This window comes from Salvelinus namaycush, chromosome 2 (assembly GCF_016432855.1).
Source record: "Salvelinus namaycush isolate Seneca chromosome 2, SaNama_1.0, whole genome shotgun sequence".
In the NCBI taxonomy this organism is placed as follows: domain Eukaryota; kingdom Metazoa; phylum Chordata; class Actinopteri; order Salmoniformes; family Salmonidae; genus Salvelinus; species Salvelinus namaycush.
Genome location: NC_052308.1, coordinates 17,451,342 through 17,471,024, shown reverse-complemented (window position 1 = coordinate 17,471,024; position 19,683 = coordinate 17,451,342).

Below are 19,683 nucleotides of genomic sequence, written 5' to 3'. Positions count from 1 at the left end.
TATCTAAAAATCTGGCTGCAACCCGGGTAATGTGCACCACACAATCAGCATCCTGCAGCTTATCCACACTCTTCCTTGGAAGAATACAGAAACGCAAATGACAATGTAGTAGAGCACAGTTAATAAATACAAACATAACCAAATGCACAGCAAGGTAAACCCTCAAGGTAAACCCAGGCTTTAAAGTTCTGCCTGATCAAAAATAAAATGACCCTGGTCTCAACATGCTGTTGCCCTGCGGATGTGGAAAAACTGACGTAGCAACTAATTCCAAAATCTCCTCCTCTGTCTCCCTGTCACAATTTCCTGTCTCTCACCCATCTGGCCATATTCTCACTACACTGACTGCTACGGTTGTTTTATTTTCTCACGTCAACAATACAAGTTTAGTCTGACAGTTAGCCTCACTCACAAACAGAAGCACAGTCTCTCCAATGGGGTGATGCAGTTGTTCTTTCTCCAAGCATTCCCACTGTATACCTAAAAACAAATGCAGCTATTTGAACTACTCAGGCTGGCAGACTCACCACTACGTCGTCATCTAGTTTAAGAGCCACCTCGAGCTCGTCCTCTTTCTTCCCTCTCCCTGTTTTTGCTCTTCTCTTTCCTCACAGCTTTAACATTGTCATCGTGAACTGGGTCTCTCGCGCTCCCTCTCTCTACTGTTCGCAGTTGCTCTGTTTTCTGCTTCAGAGCTGAGTTTGCTTCTGCTTACCAAGTCACCTGACTGTCTACTGCTTTTAAAGGCGCATCGTACCCTTTTAAACCAAAACAAAGGCCTGTTTTGGTTTTGTGAGGCCATTTTGTGGCCCTTTTTAGGCGGTCAACAGGGTGCCAGTTGTTATTGCAAAACCTATAGTTTTAACTATTGCACTGTTGGAGCTAGAAACATAAGCATTTCACTGCACCTGCAATTGTATCTGAAAATGTGTTCACGACCAATACAATTCGATGTAATTTGATATAGGGTACGTACATTATTAGTAGAGCCATTTATACTTTAAGGCATACTTTACTCATTTTAGGACATCCCATTGTCTATGATGAGGCAGGAGTGGCTGTTGTTGAGAAGGGGAAAGGCACTGGTACAGGTCATTCAAGGCTAGAGCATTTGCATGGGCTCCAGATGTAACATGGAGGGCTGGGTGGAGGGGGGCAGGTGACAAAAAAGCATAGACAGATTATCCTTTTATAGATTAGAGGTCCTAATTTATCTGCCATGCAATGAGATGACAGAGACTATAATAACATTCAAACATGTACATTCAAAAGTTAATCCTATGAAAAAATATGATTAATATATTCCCATGTTTTATATGTTGTATAATGTAAGAGGGAGGGGGCACATTGATTTATATGGTAAATTACAGAAATAGCTACCCTCTCTAGACATCAGCCACTCTGCAATGAAGGAGAGAAGGTGTAGCAAAGCTTTGTTGTCTACGTTGCTGAGGTTCAGTGATACCCCAGGGACTCTGAAAGGAAAAGCAACGAATTGAGATATTCTGTGAGAGATGAGATAGTGGGCAACCTGCTCAGGCTCCTGATAAGCGTGACATTGTGTTTTGCTGGCAGGAGGGTGGGGTTAGCAGCGAGGCTATTGACGGAAGAGTTGGCTAACACTCTGTACACTCTGTTCCACCTCTTGCTCTGTCTGTAGTGAAATGTAAGCTGCACATCACATGATCAAAGCAGTGGTTTGTGTGCATCACAGAGTGGAAGACAAATTGTCTGCAGTTTTTTGCCCATGAGGTCTATCTGTTTCGTACAAATACTTTGTAGTCTATAAACTCACTAGGCTTAACATGAAAGAACTTACTGCTGTATATGCAGGGAATTACTGGAATGGAGTTGTGCATCTTACTGACGTATTGGAAAGAATGGTATTTTTAACAGGGAAAATAACAAAGCGATGCACATTTAATAATATGGGCACAATAGGTTTTCCCCTCAGCAGCACTTTAAGTGCATAGCTGATAATGATGCCTGTGAACGAACACCGCTTCTTCCCACTTGTCTATTTATACATCATCATCCAGCAGGCAGTGGGGTTTCATTTTAACACTTTCATCTCTCAGCAGTATTCCACCTCCCAAACTCTCATCTCCATGTAGAAGGGATAAGGCTCCGTTGTAAAGACACGTGCCAGGGTCGCTGTTTTCTCTAAACTGAATTTACAGGTGATTCAGTTCCTGCAGTAAACAACAACATTTAGTTTGGATGTTTTCTTGCCATTGCTACAGATTAAGAGATACTGAGTATTGGCAGACAAAAATAGCATTTACTATTTCTAAACTCAATTTAGTTGCACATGTCTTTCTTTCATAGTCCTCAACAAAAGCATTGATGTTCGATGTCAAAATCAAGCTTTATTTATACAGCACATTTCAGACATGGAATGCAACGCAACGTGCTTTACAGGGAAAAAAAACAAATAAAAAACAATGAAAATAAAAGCTGAAATACTTACTAAATAACAAACATAAGATAAAAGATATGCATGTGTGTCTGCTTTTTTGTTTGGCAGGAACAGCAGCCTCCCAGAATAATAGAAAAACTGCTACTGTGGTCAAGTATTGTCTCTGAAAGTGGGTCAGTTCATAAACTGGTCAGTAGAGGGAGGATATGATAAATATTTGCATCATTTGTTATGAAACAACTATTTTGTGTTGGTTTTTATATCAAAATCTGAAGAAACATTGAGTCCAGAGTCTACGACATCTTGCAAGCTTTCAATGCACAGATGCTGAATGCATATTTCTATTCAGAATATAACAGGGGAAGTTCTTTTAACACACCATTATTTTTCACATACAAGATTTCTAGCCTGAGGTGGCATAACGCATACGGACTGCCTCTTATTGTTGACTGGGAAGATCTACTTGGCAGGTGTAGTCAGTGATGGTCCTGTACTGTGACTGTGAGACATTTTCACCTGTGTAGTTTCATGACCTTCCCCCCAGGGGGAAGCAGTGGGATGGTGCTAGACATCGACCGTTTGGGTCATTAGCCAGGACTGGGAAGCTTGTGGCTTGACTGTCAACAATAGTGGCATCACAACAGGTGTGTCAAGTTCCTATTGTGATATGGGCTTTTTCTGGCATGTGTAAGTTTTATTCTGCTCCCAATAGAAATGAGCCAAGCCTGCTAAAGGACTTAACCTGTCTGGATACCCTGTCATGCCTCCAATACAGAAGGGGAGAAATCTAGGGGTTTAGCTTCTATTATTTTTCACATTTATAAAACTGAGCTTATTTAGGCCCCCTCAGTTGTTTATTATGTCTGTAAATGATTGTAATATGGTGCTAAAATCTCTTTAATATGAAAATATGAAAAGTAACTACCTAGAGATGATAATATGATGCCATGAATGGAGAAAAGGCAACACCGTCATGGGAATATTGCTGAACAGCGCCCCATCCTTATAGGAACAAGGTGTTTTGGTTTCTTTACATCTATATTTGCATTTAACATTTTGGTCATTTAGCAGATGCTGATCAAGTGCGCACTGTCATGCAATCCCAACAAAATAAGTGTCATTATGGCCTTTATTCACATACAGCTATAATATTAATATTTAACAACGCTAGTAGCACCGATAGTCCTTTACAAACACGAATTTACTGATTATAAAAATAGGTACCATCTTAATTGATCAACAGATTATTTGTTATAACAATATTATAACATGTTCTTTTTCTATATCTCTTATTTTTATTATTGAGATGTGTTGTGTTTGATAATAATGTTTATGGCCACGAGGACATCATTGACCTGCCATTATGAAGTGCGTAACATCCTCCTCGCTCCTACAACACGATTATTTACACACATTCATCTCTTGCGCAGCATCCTATTCCCAATCCCGGCTTCACACGCCATCTCGTCGCCTACATTTTAGCCTACCTGACATTCCTTTATTCAAAACAAATATCCTATATTCAGTAAAGGTTTAATCGCCCCAAAGTATGTTTCTAAGCGGTTTCCAGGACCTGTGGTTTGACTTCAATTCCCACCGGATTCCATTGCGTTTGTCGCAATAGCACTTGCTCTTCTGACGCAGTCAAATGTACCTAGTTACCTATCGATCATAACCAATTGAGAATAGTACTTTTATTTGATTAATGTCTACCTCCACTATGTATCGTTTATTAAATTGCCATTTTCAGATTGGAAGATGAAGAACATTTTGAGAGGACCATCATATTCATAATGCCTTTATTATATGCTATACCCTATACACTTTGTTAAGAAATGGTTTGAGATAACATTTACATTTTAGTAATTTAACAGTCGTTACTAGGCTACGTAGTTTGAATTAGGCTACTGAAATAGGTTATACATTTCTGTATTTCCTAGAATAAAAACATGGCTTTGCCTACTTGGACAGCCTGAAATAGCTTACCTCAAAGTATGTTTTCTCTCCTCCCTTGGGGACCCATTCAGCTAGATTATGTTTTCAATAACTGGGTTGTCACCTGTTTTCAATAACTGGGTTGTCACCTGTTTCTATGAACGTGTTGTCATTATTTTCTATCTTGAAGCACTGCTCACATTGATACAGTATCCCCATCGACTTTCCCAAAGCGAACCCCGCCCATGACACGCCTCCGTTCGCTCGTTGGCCAGATTCTGGTATTATTTTGCCTACGTTGGAATCACATGTGGTTGACGCATGTTTACAAACATTGGAAGACATCACATGGCGATGGGACCCAGTTTACCGCAAACCACTCGACGTTAACGCATCGATTGGAACCAATGCAAGTAGGCCTGCAGGGGGTTTATATAATCCCTTCAGGCTTCAAAATAAACATCTTCACATGGATATACCATCCTCCATAATGTGTGATAGTAAAATAGGCCTATAGGATTTTAGAAGCTTATAGTAAGTAGGAGGCTATAGGTTATAGTGTCTTACATAATTACTTTTTTATGTGGGGGGATATTACACAATGTCTAATTGTGTTAGTATACAAATAATCTGTATGGGACAATTGCTTATTGGAGAAAGTTTTACTTTGGTATGCAGGCAGCCGGAAGGAAAGTTCATGTGCCAGTGAGGGAGTTCGATTTACCTCGCCGCTTCACCCAGTGAGAGGAGTTTGCGACGTTTTAAAACTGATTGCATTAGTTTTGAAACTGGCCTGCCCCCTGGGGGTGAGCCAAGTACCATATTGAAAGCCAACAGCGATGTCGGCTGAAAACAAGTGCACGTGGAGTAATGAGTTTGGATTCAGTTTTCCCAAGGAAAATGACTTTGAAAATGTTAACATACATTTGATGGAAAATACATGTTCTATGTTTCTCAATGATTCATGATGTAGTTTTGTTGACATGGCCTGGTGATTCTCGATTTGAGCAGGGCGATCCTCCCTCACTGCTCATAATAAAAACGCATTACCTGACTTCCCAAGGAAAACTAATTTGAAAATATTTTACGGAAAATACATGTTTCATGTTTCTCAACAATTCATCATGCAGTTCTTTTTAAATTATGGCCTGGTGATTCTCGATTTGAGGAGGGCAATCCCCCCTCGCCGCTTTTGCCCGCTGACGGGCCATAGTTCGGTTCACCCCAGTTCAGTCTAATCGAAGTCCCTCAGTGTACCTAAACTGTTATTGTAATGCCTTCTTCAATACAGCAGAGGGCAATATGATACAGCGAAAACACAGGCCTATACCAGTTGTCATTACTTTGCTGCGTAGTTTGATTTGAACAATAAGACCTTATACGCTCCTTATCAATTATAATGTTCCTGATAGAAGTGTTTTGTATGTGCATTTTTACTACACATCTAAACTAATTTATGCATTCATATTTACAGCACTGAAAACATTTGCTGAATATTGTTGGGTATGAGTACTGACATGTCATGGCCTTCAGTTTACTGTTTTCCAAATTGCAAATTTGTGGAATGAGAAGGTTTGGACAGTACAATACATTACAGTACAGCACAGTAGAGAACAGCACAGTACAGAACAGTAAAGAAAAGGGGAGTACAGTACAGTAGAGCACAATAGAGTAGAGTACAGTATAATGTATTGTACTAAACTGTACTGTACTGAACATATATACTTTACCGTACTGAACTGTGCTGTACTGTAACTGTACTCTACTGTGCTCTGCTGTGCTGTACTGTGATGTCCAAACTTGTAAAACATATAGTGCATTCGGAAAGTATTCAGACCCCTTGACTTTTCCACAAATTCAGTTACTTCACAGCCTTATTCTAAAATGTATTAAATCGTTTTTTCCCCTCATCATTCTACACACAATACCCCATAATGACAAAGAAAAAACAGTTTATTATTTTTTTTGTGAAGAAATTAAAATTAAAATATCACATTTACATAATTATTCAGACCCTTTACTCAGTACTTTTTTGAAGCAACTTTGGCAGCAATTACAACCTCAAGTCTTCTTGGGTATGACACTATAAGCTTGGCACACCAATATTTGGGGATTGTCTCCCATTCTTCTCTGCAGATCCTCTCAAGCTCTGTCAGGTTGGATAGGGAGCATTGCCGACAGGAATAAACATCTCTCCGGTAAGAAGAAGGGCGGGGTATATGTTTCATGATTAATGACTCATGATGTAATTGTAACAACATACAGGAACTCAAGTCCTTTTGTTCACGTGACCAAGAATTCCTCACAATCAAATGCCGACGGTATTATCTCCCAAGCAAGCTTCCAGAAAATGGCGCCACACCAAGCTTCCAGAAATGGCGCCACACCAAACTGGAAGTCTTCCGAATAGCTTGGAAAGACAGTACCGTGCAGTATCGAAGAGCCCTCACTGCTGCTCGATTATCCTATTTTTCCAACTTAATTGAGGAAAATAAGAACAATCCTACATTTATTTTTGATACTGTCGCAAAGCTAACTAAAAAGCAGCATTCCCCAAGTGAGGATGGCTTTCACTTCAGCAGTAATAAATTCATGAACTTCTTTGAGGAAAAGATCATGATCATTAGAAAGCAAATTACGGACTCCTCTTTAAATCTGCGTATTCCTCCAAAGCTCAGCTGTCCTGAGTCTGTACAACTCTGCCAGGACCTAGGATCAAGAGAGACACTCAAGTGTTTTAGTACTATATCTCTTGACACAATGATGAAAATAATCATGGCTCTAAACCTTCAAGCTGCATACTGGACCCTATTCCAACTAAACTACTGAAAGAGCTGCTTCCTGTGCTTGGCCCTCCTATGTTGAACATAATAAACGGCTCTCTATCCACCGCATGTGTACCAAACTCACTAAAAGTGGCAGTAATAAAGCCTCTCTTGAAAAAGCCAAACCTTGACCCAGAAAATATAAAAAACTATCGGCCTATATCGAATCTTCCATTCCTCTCAAAAATGTTAGAAAAAGCTGTTGCGCATTAACTCACTGCCTTCCTGAAGACAAACAATGTATACGAAATGCTTCAGTCTAGTTTTAGACCCCATCATAGCACTGAGACTGCACTTGTGAAGGTGGTAAATGACCTTTTAATGGCGTCAGACCGAGGCTCTGCATCTGTCCTCGTGGTCCTAGACCTTAGTGCTGCCTTTGATACCATCGATCACCACATTCTTTTGGAGAGATTGGAAACCCAAATTGGTCTACACGGACAAGTTCTGGCCTGGTTTAGATCTTATCTGTTGGAAAGATATCAGTTTGTCTCTGTGAATGGTTTGTCCTCTGACAAATCAACTGTAAATTTCGGTGTTCCTCAAGGTTCCGTTTTAGGACCACTATTGTTTTCACTATATATTTTACCTCTTGGGGATGTCATTCGAAAACATAATGTTAACTTTCACTGCTATGCGGATGACACACAGCTGTACATTTCAATTAAACATGGTGAAGCCCCAAAATTGCCCTCGCTAGAAGCCTGTGTTTCAGACATAAGGAAGTGGATGGCTGCAAACTTTCTACTTTTAAACTCGGACAAAACAGAGATGCTTGTTCTAGGTCCCAAGAAACAAAGAGATCTTCTGTTGAATCTGACAATTAATCTTGATGGTTGTACAGTCATCTCAAATAAAACTGTGAAGAACCTCGGCGTTACTCTGGATCCTGATCCTTTTTTCCATCCACGTAACATTGCAAAAATCAGAAAATTTCTGTCCAAAAATGATGCAGAAAAATGTATCCATGCTTTTGTCACTTCTAGGTTAGACTACTGCAATGCTCTACTTTCCGGCTACCCGGATAAAGCACTAAATAAACTTCAGTTAGTGCTAAATACGGCTGCTAGAATCCTGACTAGAACCCCAAAATTTGATCATATTACTCCAGTGCTAGCCTCCCTACACTGGCTTCCTGTTAAGGCAAGGGATGATTTCAAGGTTTTACTGCTAACCTACAAAGCATTACACTGGCTTGCTCCTACCTATCTTTCCGATTTGGTCCTGCCGTACATACCTACACGTACGCTACGGTCACAAGACGCAGGCCTCCTAATTGTCCCTAGAATTTCTAAGCAAACAGCTGGAGGCAGGGCTTTCACCTATAGAGATCCATTTTTATGGAATGGTCTGCCTACCCATGTGAGAGACGCAGACTCGGTCTCAACCTTTAAGTCTTTACTGAAGACCCATCTCTTCAGTAGGTCATGTGATTGAGTGTAGTCTGGCCCAGGAGTGTGAAGGTGAACGGAAAGGCTCTGGAGCAACGAACCACCCTTGTTGTCTCTCCCTGGCCGGTTCCCCTCTCTCCACTGGGATTCTCTGCCTCTAACCCTATTACAGGGGCTGGCTTACTGGTGCTCTTCCATGCCGTCCCTAGGAGGGGTGCGTCACTTGAGTGGGTTGAGTCACTGACGTGATCTTCCTGTCTGGGTTGGCACCCCCCCTTGGGTTGTGCTGTGGCGAAGATCTTTGTGGGCTATACTCAGCCTTGTCTCAGGATGGTAAGTTGGTGGTCGAAGATTTCCCTCTAGTGGTGTGGGGGCTGTGCTTTGGCAAAGTGGGTGGGGCTATATCCTGCCTGTTTGGCCCTGTCCGGGGGTATCATCGGATGGGGCCACAGTGTCTCCTGACCACTCCTGTCTCAGCCTCCAGTATTTATGCTGCAGTAGTTTATGTGTCGGGGGGCTAGGGTCAGTCTGTTATATCTGGAGTACTTCTCCTGTCTTATCCGGTGTCCTGTGTGAATTTAAGTATGCTCTCTCTAATTCTCTCTTTCTCTCTTTCTTTCTCTCTCTCGGAGGACCTGAGCCCTAGGACCATGCCTCAGCACTACCTGGCCTGATGACTCCTTGCTGTTCCCAGTCCACCTGGCCGTGCTGCTGCTCCAGTTTCAACTGTTCTGCCTGCGGCAATGGAACCCTGACCTGTTCACCGGACGTGCTACCTGTCCCAGACCTGCTGTTTTCAACTCTCTAGAGGCAGCAGGAGTGGTAGAGATACTCTGAATGATCGGCTATGAAAAGCCAACTGACATTTACTCCTGAGGTGCTGACTTGCTGCACCCTCGACAACTACTGTGATTATTATTATTTGACCATGCTGGTCATTAATGAACATTTGAACATCTTGGCCATGTTCTGTTATAATCTCCACCCGGCACAGCCAGAATAGGACTGGCCACCCCTCATAGCCTGGTCCCTCTAGGTTTCTTCCTAGATTTTGGCCTTTCTAGGGAGTTTTTCCTAGCCACCGTGCTTCTACACCTGCATTGCTTGCTGTTTGGGGTTTTAGGCTGGGTTTCTGTACAGCACTTTGAGATATCAGCTATGTACGAAGGGCTATATAAATACATTTGATTTGATTTGATTTGAAGATAACTCTCCTTGGTTTTTGTCACAGCCGTGAAATATCCCCCCGCAAGCAGATACCAGAACGGCCATCAAGGAACTTCACTGGACTTTATGCAAACTGGAAACCATATATCCTGAGGCTGTATTTATTGAGCTGGGCATTTAAAAAAAGCTAATTTGAGAACAAGGCTACCTAAATTCTATCAGCATATTGATTGCAGTACACGAGCGAGCAACACGCTCGACCATTGCTCTCACTTTCACGATGCATACAAGGCCCTCCCCCGCCCTCCTTTTGGCAAATCTGACCATGACTCCATCTTGTTGCACCCCTCCTATAGGCAGAAATTAAAACAAGAAACGCCCGTGCTTAGGTCTATCCAACGCTATTCTGACCAATCGGATTCCACGCGTCAAGATTGCTTCAATCACGTGGACTGGGATATGGCCAGGTATTCTCAGAGAACAACATTGACGTATACGCTGACTCGGTGACCGAGTTTATAAGGAAGTGTATAGGAGATGTTGTACCCACTGTGACTATTAAAACCTTCCCTAACCAGAAACCGTGGATTGATGGCAGCATCCGCCAAAACTGAAAGCACGTACCACCCCATTTAATCATGGCAAGACAACTGGAAATATGACCGAATACAAACAGTGTAGTTATTCCCTCTGTAAGGCAATCAAACAGGCAAAGTGTCAGTATAGAGACAAAGTGGAGTCGTAATTCAACAGCTCAAAACACGAGACGTATGTGGCAGGGTCTACAAACAATCACGGATTACAAAAAGAAACCCAGCCCCGTCGTGGACAATGACGTCTTGCTTCCAGACAAATTAAACTACTTTTTTGCGCACTTTGAGGACAGTACAGTGTCACCGACGCGGCCCGCTACCAAAGACTATGGGCTCTCCTTCTCCGGGGCCGACGTGAGTAAAACATTTAAACTTGTTAACCCTCGCAAGGCTGCCGGCCCAGACGGCATCCCTAGCCGCGTACTCAGAGCATGTGCAGACCAGCTGGCTGGTGTGTTTACAGACACATTCAACCAATCCCTATCCCAGTCTGCTGTCCCCACATGATTCAAGATGGCCACCATTGTTCCTGTTCCCAAGAAAGCCAAGGTAACTGAACTAAATGACTGTCGCCCGTAGCACTCACTTCTGTCATCATGAAGTGCTTTGAGAGACTAGTCAAGGATCATATCACTTTCTCCCTACCTGTCACCCTAGACCCACTTCAATTTGCTTACCACCCCTAGGTCCACAGACGATGCAATCGCCATCACACTGCCGTATCCCATCTGGACAAGAGGAATATCTATGTAAGAATTCTGTTCATTGACTACAGCTCAGCATTCAACACCATAGTACCCTCCAAACTCATCATTAAGCTTGAGTCCCTGGGTCTTGACCCCGCCCTGTGCAACTGGGTCCTGGACTTCCTGACGGGCCTAACCCAGGTGGTACAGGTAGGAAACAACATCTCCACTCCGCTGATCCCCACAAGGGTGCGTTCTCAGCCCCCTCCTGTACTCTCTGTTCACCCACGACTGCGTGGCCATGCATGCCTCCAACTCAATCAAGTTTTCAGACGACACAACAGTGGTAGGCTTGATTACCAACAACGATGAGACAGCCTACAGGGAGGAGGTGAGGGCCCTCGGAGTGTGGTGTCAGGAAAATAACCTCTCACTCAATGTCAGCAAAACAAAAGACATGATCGTGGACTTCAGGAAACAGCAAAGGGAGCACCCCTCTATCCACATCGAAGGGACAGCAGTGGAGAAGGTGGAAAGTTTTAAGTTCCTCGGTGTACATATCACCGAAAAACTGAAATGGTCCATGCACACAGACAGTGTGGTGAAGAAGACGCAAAAGCACCTCTTCAACCGCAGGAGGCTGAAAAAATGGGGCTTGTCACCGAAAAGATTCACTAACTTTTACAGGTGCACAATCGAAAGCATCCTGTCTGGCTGTATCACCGCCTGGTACGGCAACTGCTCTCGAGAGGGTGGTGCGGTCTGCACAACGCATCACCGGGGGCAAACTACCTGCCCTCCAGGACACCTACAACACTCGATGTCACAGGAAGGCAAAAAAGATCATCAAGGACAATAACTACCCGAGCCACTACCTGTTCACCCCGCTTCCATCCAGAAGGCGAGATCAGTACAGATGCATCAAAGCTGGGACAGAGAGATTGAAAAACATCTTCTATCTCAAGGCCATCAGATTGTTAATCCATCACTAGCACAGAGAAGTGACTTCCTACCTACAGACTTGATATTATTGTCCACTTTAATAAATGGAACACTAGTCACTTTATGCCACTTTAAGAATGTTTACATATCTTGCATTACTTATCTCATATGTATATTCTGTATACTGTATCCTACACTATCTATTCTATACTATCTATTGCATCTTAGCCGCTCTGTCACCGCTCATCCATATATTTTACATTTATATATTCTTATCCCATTCCTTTACTAGATTGTGTGTATTAGGTTTTGTTGTGGGATTTGTTAGATATTAGGTTTGTTGTGGAATTGTTAGATATTACCTGTTAGATACTGCTGCACTGTTGGATCTAGAAGCATAAGCATTTTGCTACACTCACAATGACATCAGTTAACCATGTGTATGTGACCAATAACATTTTATTGGATTTGATTTGATTTTCAGATCTCTGCAGAGATGTTCGATCGGGTTTAAGTCCGGGCTCTGGCTGGGCCACTTAAGGACATTCAGAGACTTGTCCCGAAGCCACTTCTGCATTGTTTTGGCTATGTGCTTAGGGTCGTTGTCCTGTTGGAAGGTGAACCTTCACCCTATTCTGTGGCCCAGAGCGCTCTGGAGCAGGTTTTCATCAAGGATCTTACTGTACTTTGCTCCGTTCATCTTTCCCTCGATCCTGACTAGTCTCTCAGTCTCTGCCGCTGAAAAACATCCCCATAGCATGATCAGCTCCTTTGTCTTGTTGACGTTGACGTTGAGGGAGAGGTTGTTGTCCTAGCACCACACTGCCAGGTCTCTGACCTCCTTCATGTAGGCTGTCTCATCGTCGTCGGTAATCAGGCCTACCATCATCGTGTTGTCGGCAAACCTAATGATGGTGTTGGCATCGTGCACAGCCACACAGTCGTGGGTGAATAGGGAGTACAGGAGGGGACTAAGCACGCACCCTTGAGGGGCTCCTGTGTTGAGTGTCAGCGTGGTGGATGTGTTGTTGCCTACCCTCACCACCCGGGGGTTTGGCCCGTCAGGAAGTCCAGGATTCGTTGCAGGGGGAGGTGTTTAATCCCAGGATCCTTAGCTTAGTGATGAGTTTGGAGGGCACAACGGTGTTAAATGCTGAGCTGTAGTCAATGAACAGAATTCTCACGAAGGTGTTCCTTTTGTCCAGGTGGGAAAGGGTAGTGTGGAGTGCAATAGAGATTGTGTCATATGTGGATCTGTTCGGACGGTATGCAAATTGGAGTCGGTCCATGGTGTCTAGGATAATGGTGTTGATGTGAGCCATGACCAGCCTTTCAAAGCATTTCATGAGTGCTGCGGGGCGATAGGTCTGCTTGAAACATATAGGTATTACAGACTGGGTCACTGCATGCTCTGAGTACGCATCCTGTTAACCTGTTTAAATGTCTTACTCACATTGGCTACGGAGAGCGTGAACACACAGTCGTCCGGAACAGCTGGTGCTCTCATGAATGGTTCAAATCAAATCAAATTGTATTTGTCACATGCGCCGAATACAACAGAACTTACCGTGAAATGGGTACTTACAAGCTCTTAACCAACAATGTAGTTCAAGAAATATAGGTAAGAAATTATTTACTAAATAAAATAAAGTATAAAATAAAAAGCAACACAATAAAATAACAATAACGAGGCTTTATACACGGGGTACCGGTACAGAGTCAATGTGCGAGGGTACAGGTTAGTCGAGGTAATTTGTACATGTAGGTCGGGGTAAAGTGATTATGCATAGAAAATAAACAGCGAGTAGCAGCAGTCTCAGCAGTCTTGGCTTGGTGGTAGAAGCTGTTGAATGAGCCTTTTGGTTCTAGACTTATCACTACGGTACCGCTTGCTGTGGGGTAGCAGAGAGAACAGTCTATGACTTGGGTGACTGGAGTCTTTGACAATGTTTTGGGCCTTCCTCTGACACCGCCTAGTATATAGGTCCTGGATGGCAGGTGTTGTGTTCCTCGAAGTGAGCTTAGAAGGTATTTAGCTTGTCTGGTAGGCTCGCGTCACTGGACAGCTCGCGGCTGGGTTTGCCTTTGGAATCCGTAATAGTTTGCAAGCCCTGCCACATCAGAGCTGGTGTAATATGATTCGATCCTGGTCCTGTATTGATGCTTTGCCTGTTTGATGGTTCATCGGAGGGCGTAGCGAGATTTCTTATAAGCGTCCGGATTAGTGTGCCGCTCCTTGAAAGCCGCAGCTCTAACCTTTAGCTCAGTGCGAATGTTGCCTGTAATCCATGGTTTCTGTTCGGGATATGTACGTACGGTCACTGTGAGGATAACATCGTCAATGCACTTATTAATGAAGCTGGTAACTGATGTGGTAAATTCCTCAATGCCATGATATGAATCACAGAAGATATTCCAGTCTGTGCTAGTGAAACAGTCCTGTAGCTTAGCATCCGCTTCATTGGACCACTTCCGTATTAAGCAGGAATCAGAAGGATAGAGTTATAGTCAGGTTTGCCAAATGGAGGGCGAGGGAGAGCTTTGCATGCTCTCTGTTTGTGGAGTAACGGTGATCTAAAGTTTTTTCACCTCTAGTTGCACAGGTGACATGCTGATAGAAATTAGGTAAAACAGATTTCAGTTTTCCTGCAATAAATTCTTTCTGACGTAGTCTCGCCAGGTATCCTGCAGGCCGACCTCTTTAGCGCCGCCTCCTCCTTCTGCGAGTGTCTGATCCAGGATAATCAGTGTCTTTCGCCTCGGACTCATTGAAGTAGAAGTCCTCATTCAAATCGAAGTTAGTGATAGCTGTTCTGATGTCCAGAAACTATTTTCAGTTAGAGGAAACGATGGTGGAACCATTATATACAAAAGAAGTTACGATCAGTGCAAAGAAAATACATAAAATAGCACAATTAAAAGGCTGCTATTCCCTCCAGCGCCGTTCTTCATTCTGCAGACATCTTTGAATGTTAAACGCCAACACCAGTAGAAATCCACTTTTTCAAGTTGAAAAAGAATGGCCAGATCTTACCCATAATGTTTCACAACAATTTAAGTCAATAAGTCGTTGTTTTTGTCAAAGTATGATATATTTGAGTTTGAAGTGACAAATCTGAACTGCCCACTTCGTGCAAATCCGTGTAAAGGCAGTGTCTTTTCCTATGATATGACATGCAAATTATTTTCAGCCTACGTTTTGTTACCACCCACCAGCGTTGTTTATTAATCAGAAATAGCTGATTAATTACAACATTCCCATTTCTGACTGAGATGAGCTAAACAGCCTTGTGTCCACTTGGCCACCTGAACCATGGAGCAAATTAAAATTGTGGGTGCAAACTCCTGCTATGGCAGGTACACCTTTGTTACCAGAAATGTATCATAATCCATTGGATAAATTGTACATTTTCACTTATTTTTTAGCTTATCTGTATATATACAGTACCAGTCAAAAGTTTGGACACACCTACACATTCAAGGGTTTTTCTTTATTTGTACTATTTTTCAACATTTTTTCAACAAGTAACCAAAAAAGTGTTAAACAAATGAAAATATATTTTAGAATTTAGATTATTCAAATAGCCACTCTTTGCATTCTCTCAACCAGCTTCACCTGGAATGCTTTTCCAACAGTCTTGAAGGAGTTCCCACATATGCTGAGCACTTGTTGGCTGCTTTTCCTTCACTCTGCGGTCAAACTCATCCCAAACCATCTCAATTGAGTTGAGGTTGGGTGATTGTGGAGGCCAGGTCATCTGATGCAGCACTCCATCACTCTCCTTCTTTGTCAAATAGTCCTTACACAGCCTGAAGGTGTGTTGGGTCATTGACATATTGAACAACAAATGATAGTCCCACTAAGTGCAAATCAGATGGGATGGCGTATCGCTGCAGAATGCTGTGGTAGGCATGCTGGTTATGTGTGCCTTGAATTCTAAATAAATCACTGACAGTGTCACCAGCAAAGCACCATCACACCACATGCTTCACAGTGGGAACCACACATGTGGAGATCATCCATTCATCTATTCTGCGTCTCACAAAGACACGGTGGTTGGAACCAAATATCTAAAATTTGGACTCATCAGACCAAAGGACAGATTTCCACCGGTCTAATGCCCGTTGCTCGTGTTTCTTGGCCCAAGCAAGTCTTTTCTTCTTGTTGGTGTTCTTTAGTAGTGGTTTCTTTGCAGCAATTTGACCATGAAGGTCTAATTCATGCAGTCTCCTCTGAACAGCGATGTTGAGATGTGTCTGTTACTTGAACTCTGTGAAGCATTTATTTGGGCTGCAATCTGAGGTGCAGTTAACTCTAATGAACTTATTCTCTGCAGCAGAGGTAACTCTGGGTCTTCCTTTAATGAGAGCCAGTTTCATCATATGGCTTGATGGTTTTTGAGACTGCACTTGAAGAAACTTTCAAAGTTCTTGAAATTTTCCGCATTGACTGACCTTCATGTCTTAAAGTAATGATGGACTGTCGTTTCTCTTTGCTTTTTTGAGCTGTTCTTGCCATAATATGGACTTGGTATTTTACCAAATAGGGCTATTTTCTGTATACCACCCCTACCTTGTCACAACACAACTGATTGGCTCAAATGCATTAAGAAGGAAAGAAATTCCACAAATGAACTTTTAACAAGAAACACCTGTTAATTGAAATGCATTCCAGGTGACTACCTCATGAAGCTTGTTGAGAGAATGCCAAGAGTGTGAAAAGTTGTCATCAAGGCAAAGGGTGGCTACTTTGAAGAATCTCAAATATAAAACATATTTTCATTTGTTTAACACTTTTTTTTCTTACTACATGATACCAAATGTGTTATTTGGTATATACATTTCTGGACAACCCCTTTCTGATGATTGCATAAGGGTATTGTCTAAAGGACTGTCCTTTGCCCCCACATATTCAACTAATGAATTTAATACAAAGATTGACCTATTTCGTTTCTACAGGAATCTACATCTGAAGGCCTGGTACAAGCAAAACATCTCTCCAACTACAGACGCCAGTGTCTCAGGTCAGGCAGTTTCTGTTCCCTCAAAAACACCTTTTAAGCCCAAGTCCACTTTTTGTCCCATCGTCCAGAATGCCACACTAAATACATTTGCCAAGAAAGTGAATTTTGATGTGGAGAATCTGTTTAAGGGTAAAATTAACTCCAACCAAACACGACGTAATCTTTCTAAGACAGAGCGGGATGCAGTTGAATCATTGTCCAAAAATGAACAGATTGTGGTTAAAAAAGCAGACAAAGGTGGAGCTACAGTAGTGTGGAGTAAAGACAAATATGTGACAGACGCCTACCGTCAATTAGACAATGATGAATTCTACCAATCGCTTACCTTCAACCCTACAGAGGACCTAAAAACTGAATTGAAAGGGATCCTCACAGAAGCTAAGGAGAATGGCTACATTTCAGACAATGAGTTCAAATTTCTTTTCAATGGCAGTCCGCGTATGGCTTCTTTTTACCTTCTTCCAAAAGTCCACAAAAATCTTGAAAATCCACCAGGCAGACCAGTCATTAGTGGTAATGAAAGTCTGACAGAACCCATCTCTAAGTACATTGATTACTTTATTAAGCCTTTTCTGACGTCACTCCCAGCCTATCTTCAAGATACCACAGATGTGTTGAACAAAATTAAGCAATTGAACAATATAGGTACAGCTTCCTTTTTAGTCACCATGGATGTGGAGTCTCTATACACCACCATTGAGCATGAACAAGGTTTGGCAGCTATGCACCATTTCTTGAGTACCCGACCTGAAACTGAGATGCCTCCTACAGAATTCATTGTCTCACTGACTGAATGGACTCTTAAATCATAACATCTTTATCTTTCAGGACCGTATTTTTAAACAGGTCAAAGGATGTGCCATGGGAGCTTGCTACAGCCCTTCCTATGCTGGTTTGTACTTGGGTAAATGGGAAAATGACTTCATTTTGGATCCTTCTAATAACCATTTCTTTGACCGGATTATATGGTGGTGACGCTATATTGATGATGTTTGCCTGTTCTGGTCCGGCTCAGAAGATGAACTTATTTCCTTCCACCAATACCTTAACAGCATTAACCCTAACATCAAACTAACTATGGAGTACAGCAAGGATAACATTCATTTTTTGGACCTCGACATTAGTAAAAATGACAAAGGTTGTTTGCACACATCAATCTTTAGGAAGCCTACAGATGGGAATACCATTCTGAGGGCAGACAGCTTTCACCCCAGAAGGCTAAAAGAGAATATTCCATATGGCCAATTCCAAAGAGTCCGCAGAATTTGCGATCAGGAAACAGACTACAGTGTCAAATCTGCTGAATTGGTGAATCGCTTCTTGAATCGGGGCTACAGCGCTCAGGTCCTGAAAGATGCAGGTATTAAGGGCTGGATTACTTGACAGAGAGAACTTGTTGCGAAGGGGAGTGCCTCGTGATACATCAGAGAGAGTGTATTTTGTTACAAAATACAGCACTGAAGCAGAGAACATTAAAAGAATCATTAAAAATAATTGGGGAATCATCCAAAGTGATACGCTACTATGCCAAGTCTTTCCTGAGCCACCAGTCATAAGTTTTAAGAGATGTCCTACCCTAAATGACAAATTAGTCCACAGTTATCTTCCGGGTGACTCTCGAAAAACTTGGCTTGACCACAAACCCAAGGGCTCTTTTAAATGTAACAATCGTAACCATTGCAGTAATATTGCACAGAATAAGTATTTTGTTGACACAGCTTCCAAAATGGAGTATGACGTCAAGCATTTCATTAACTGTAAAACCACTCATGTCATCTATAGATTGGAATGTCCACAGTGCAAGGTGTTCTACATTGGACGGACAAAGAGACGTCTTCAAGACCGCTTGGCGGAACACAAGTACGCCATACGGGTAGGCAATGAAGACTACCCCATGGCCAGGCACTACAAGACCTTACACCATGGCAACCCTGCCTCCCTACAAGCTATGGGTATTGATCATATTCCGGCCTCTATTAGAAAAGGGGACCGTCTTAAACAGTTAAACCAAAGGGAAAGTTTTTGGATTTACAAACTACAAGCCACTAAATACCCTGGTTTAAATGAAGATATGGATTTCTCACGTTTCCTGTAGGGTCGTGATGGGTCCATTTGCTGTCATCTAGTGGACATTTTGCTCAATTACCCTCAGCTATGTATAGACTGTTGCTGTTCATGTTTTGCTGTGTTCTAGTGTACTATGGAATATATTGCTTTCTTATTCTTGACACTTCTCCCAGTCATATTTAAGGTTAGAACTACCTTTTAGTGTTCTGATACTTCTAGCTTGGAGTTGTATTTTTATGATAATATAGCTACAGTATTTCACCTTTTAATGTGTGCAGTATTGCTTACTAGATGTGTCCAATCAATTTTGTAACCACTCCCTCTTCCAATTAGGGCTAATTGGAAAAGCTGTTTAAAAGAGGACATTGCATTCCTTTTTTTTTTTTTTTGTACTCCCTGACGAAGACCATGCAGCCGAAACGCGTTGGTTTTTAAAACTTTGTTTCTATTGAACATGCCATACTAATAAAGGCATTTAAATTAATTATATGAAGAGTGCCTTGGTCCTCCTTTCTTTTTGATGTGTTATTTCATAGTTTTGATGTCTTCACTATTATTCTACAATGTAGAAAATAGTAAAACTAAAGAAAAACCCTGGAATGAGTAGGTGTGTCCAAACGTTTGACTGGTACTG